This window comes from Microtus ochrogaster, chromosome X (assembly GCF_000317375.1).
Source record: "Microtus ochrogaster isolate Prairie Vole_2 chromosome X, MicOch1.0, whole genome shotgun sequence".
Classification (NCBI taxonomy): domain Eukaryota; kingdom Metazoa; phylum Chordata; class Mammalia; order Rodentia; family Cricetidae; genus Microtus; species Microtus ochrogaster.
In genome coordinates this window covers 29,287,009-29,291,855 of record NC_022026.1, presented here as the reverse complement: position 1 = coordinate 29,291,855, position 4,847 = coordinate 29,287,009, and the positions used below count along the sequence as shown (strand labels likewise).

General features: G+C 40.4%; 1 pseudogene; it reads left to right on the top strand.

The window, feature by feature from the left end:
* The first annotated feature begins 1,486 nt into the window (after positions 1-1,486).
* LOC101984309 lies at positions 1,487-3,445 on the top strand (annotated as a pseudogene).
* The last annotated feature ends 1,402 nt before the right edge of the window (positions 3,446-4,847 follow it).

Here is a 4,847-nt window from a genome sequence, read left to right as displayed (position 1 = left end):
TGTATATATATATATATATTCCACAAATCCAGCCCTACAGAAAGTACTTGAAGAAAAACCCCAACACAAGGAAACTAACTCTATCCACAAAAACACAGGCAACAAATAACCACACACCAGCAAAGCACAAAGAATGTAAACACACAAACACTATCGTCAAAAATAACATCAATTAGCAATCACTGGTATTGAATATCTCTTAATATCAATGGACTCAATTCACCTATAAAAAGACACAGGCTAAGAGAATGGATATAAAATCAGAATCTAGGCTTCTGCTGTGTACAAGAAACACACCTCAACCTCTAAGACAGACATTGCCTCAGAGTAAAGGGTTGGAAAATGATTTTCCAATCAAATGGACCAAAAAAACAAGTGGGTGTAGCTATCCTAATATCTAACAAAATATACTTCAATCAAAATCAATCAGAGGAGATGGAAAAGGATACTTTATACTAATAACAGGAACAACCCACCAAGATGAAATCTCAATCCTGAACATTTATGCCCCTAATACAAAAGCATCCACATATATAAAAAAACATTTATAAAGCTTAAATCACACATCTAACTCCAAACACTAATAGCAGGAGACTTCAGTACCTAGCTCTCACCAATGGAAAGGTCAACCAGACAAAAACTTAACAGAGAAATAAGAGAATTAACAGAAGGCATGACTCAAATGGACTTAACAGACATCTACAGAATATTCCACACAAACAAAAAAGAATATACCTTCTTCTCAGCACCTCATGGAAACTTCTCTAAAATTGACCACATACTCACTAACAAAGCAAACCTACAAGAGATACAAATAGGTTGGAGTAACCCCCTGTATCTTATTGGATCACCATGGTTTAAAGTTAGAATTTAACAACAACACTAATCGCAGAAAGCATACAAACTCATGGAAATTGAACAGTGTTCTATTGAACCTCCCCTGAGTCAAGGAAGAAATAATTAAAGCCTTGCTAGAACTCAACCAAAATGAAGGCACAATGTACTCAAACCTATGAAACACTATGAAAGCAGTGCTAAGAGGAAATTTGAAAGCACTAAGTGCCTGCATAAAGAAAGTGGAGGAAGCTCATATTAGTGACTTAACCCTCCTGAAAGCTCTAAAACAAAAGGAAGCAGACTCACTCAGGAGGAATAGATGACAGGAAATAATTAAACTGAGGGCTGAAAACAACAAAATGGAAACATAGAAAACAATGCAAAGAATCAATGAAAGAAAGAGTTGGTTCTTTGAGAAAATCAACAAGATAGACAAACCCTTATCCAAACTAATCAAAAGTCAGAGAGAAAACATCGAAATAAACAAAATCGGAAATGAAAAGGGGGACATGACATCAGACACTGAGGAAATCCAGAGAATCATTGGGTCGTACTACAAAAATCTGTACTCCACAAAATTGGAAAATATAAAAGAAATGCACAATTTTCTGAATAAGAACCACAAACCAGCATTTCTTTTTTTTTTCTTTAGGTCGGGCTGGTGGGAAGATGGCCACGCTGCAGGATAGTGAAGTAAAAGTGGATGGCGAGCCGAAACTAAGCAAGAATGAACTAAAGAGATGCCTGAAAGCTGAGAAGAAAGTGGCAGAGAAAGAGGCCAAGCAGAAAGAACTCAGTGAGAAGCAGCTGAGCCAGGCTGCTGCTGCCACCAACCATACTGTTGACAATGGCGTGGGTGCTGAGGAGGAGACTCTGGATCCAAACCAATACTACAAGATCCGTAGTCAAGCAGTCTAGCAGCTGAAGGTCAGTGGGGAGGACCCGTACCCACACAAGTTCCATGTGGACATCTCCCTGACTCAGTTCATCCAAGAGTACAGTCACCTGCAGCCTGGGGACCACCTGACTGACACCACCTTAAAAGTGGCAGGTCGGATTCATGCCAAGAGAGCCTCTGGGGGAAAGCTCATCTTCTATGACCTTCGAGGAGAGGGGGTCAAGTTACAAGTCATGGCCAACTCCAGGAATTATAAATCAGAGGAAGAATTTGTTCGTATCAATAACAAACTGTGCCGGGGAGATATAATTGGAGTTCAGGGGAATCCTGGGAAAACCAAGAAGGGTGAGCTGAGCATCATCCCCTCTGAAATCACACTCTTGTCCCCCTGCTTACACATGCTGCCTCATCTTCACTTTGGCCTCAAAGACAAGGAGACAAGGTATCGCCAGAGGTACTTGGACTTGATACTGAACGACTTTGTGAGGCAGAAATTTATCGTCCGCTCTAAGATCATCACATATATAAGAAGTTTCTTGGATGAGCTGGGATTCCTCGAGATTGAAACTCCCATGATGAACGTCATTCCAGGGGGAGCTGTGGCCAAGCCTTTCATCACGTATCACAATGAGCTGGACATGAACTTGTATATGAGAATTGCTCCAGAACTCTACCATAAGATGCTGGTGGTTGGTGGCATTGACCGGGTTTATGAAATTGGGCGCCAATTCCGGAATGAAGGGATCGATTTGACTCACAATCCTGAGTTCACCACCTGTGAATTCTACATGGCCTATGCAGACTATTACGACCTCATGGAGATCACGGAGAAGATGCTGTCAGGGATGGTGAAAAGCATTACAGGCAGTTACAAGATCACCTACCATCCAGATGGGCCAGAAGGCCAAGCCTATGAGATTGACTTCACCCCACCCTTCCGAAGAATCAGCATGGTAGAAGAGCTTGAGAGAGCCCTAGGTGTAAAGCTGCCAGAAACCAGCCTTTTTGAAACTGAAGAAACTCGAAAAATTCTTGATGATATTTGTGTTGCAAAAGCTGTTGAATGCCCCACACCTCGGACCACAGCCAGACTCCTGGATAAGCTTGTTGGAGAGTTTCTTGAAGTGACGTGCATCAACCCAACATTCATCTGCGATCACCCACAGATTATGAGCCCTCTGGCCAAATGGCACCGCTCCAAAGAGGGCCTAACTGAGCACTTTGAGCTGTTTGTCATGAAGAAGGAAATTTGCAATGCCTACACTGAGCTGAATGATCCCAGCGGCAGCGGCAGGTGTTTGAGGAACAGGCCAAAGCCAAGGCTGCTGGTGATGATGAAGCCATGTTCATAGATGAGAACTTCTGTACTGCCCTGGAGTATGGGCTGCCCCCAACAGCTGGCTGGGGCATGGGCATCGATCGGGTCACCATGATTCTCACAGATTCCAACAATATCAAGGAAGTGCTTCTGTTTCCTGCCATGAAGCCTGAAGACAAGAAGGAGACTGCAGTAGCAATTGAGACCCTAGAAAACACAGCTGGGCCCTCTGTCTAGAGGATAAGTGCGACTCTGGCTTCTCTGCACTTCAGCAGAAGGTCTGCTCTCAGAGTTCATGTGTGTTGCCATCCAACCACCGAAGTCCAACCACCACCAGGAGAGAGAAGAATTAAAGAATTTCTTTTTATTGCTTGTTACCAAATAAACCATTTCTCTCTTAAAAAAAAAAACCACAAACCAAAATCAAATCAAGACCAGGTGAACAATTTACATAGACCTATAACCTGCAAGGAAATAGAAGCATGCATTAATCAAAAGCCTCCCTCCACCCATGCAAAAAAAAAAAAATCTCAGGGCCAGATGATTTCAATGCAGAATTCTGTCAGAACTTCAAAGAAGAGCTAATACCTATAATCCTCAAAGTATTCCACAGAGTAGAAACAGAAGGAACACTGCCAAAAATCTTTTTCTGAGGCTACAGTTACCCTGATACCAAAATCACACAAAGACTCAACAAATAAAAAAATTACAACCCAATCTCACTTATGAACATAGATGAAAAATACTCAATAAAATACTGGCAAACCAAATCTAAGAACACATCAAAAATCATCCATTATGATCAAGTCAGCTTCATCCCAGAGATGCAGGGATGGATCAACATATGAATATCTATCAATGTAGTCTACCATATAAATAAACTGAAAGGAAAAATCATATGATCATCTCATTAAATGCTGAAAAAACATTTGACAAAATCCAACACCCCTTTATAACAAAGGACTTGGAGAGATCAGGAATACAAGGAACATATCTAAATATAATAAAAGCAATATACAGCAAGCCGACAGCCAACATCAAATTAAATAGAGAGAAACTCAAAGCGATTCCAATAAAATCAGGAATAAGACAAGTCTGTCCACTATGTCCATATATATTCAACATAGTTCTTGAAGTTCTGACTAGAGTAATAAGACAACAGAAGGAGGTCAAGGGGATTCAAATTAGAAAGGAAGAAATCAAACTTTTGCTATTTTCAGGTGATACGATAGTATATAAAAGTGATGCCAAAACCTCTACTAGGGACCTCCTACAGCTGATAAATACCTTCAATATGTGGTATGATACACAATCAATTAAAAAACTCAATAGCCCTCCTATATACAAATGATAAGGAAGCTGAGAAAGAAACTAGAGAAACATTACCCTTCATAATAGCAACAAATAACATAAAATATCTTGGGGTAACACTGACCAAAGAAGCAAAAAACATGTTCAACAGGAACATTAAGTTTTTGAAGAAAGAACTGAAGAAGATACCAGAAAATGGAAAGATCTCCCAAGCTCTTGCATAGGTAGGATCGACATAATGAAAATGGCAATCCTACCAAAAGCGATCTACAGATTTAATGCAATCCTCATCTGATGGGGAAAGGGTTGGGGTATATTGGGAGGAAATAGAAGGCAGGGAGGGAGAGGAAACTGGGATTGGTATGTAAATGAAAAAAGGATTGTTTTCTTTTTAAAAAAGAAAAATACAATAAATTTAAATGAAAGAGAGAAGGAGGAGGAGAAGAGGAGGAGAAGGAGGAGGAGAAATAAAAGAAAAATTAA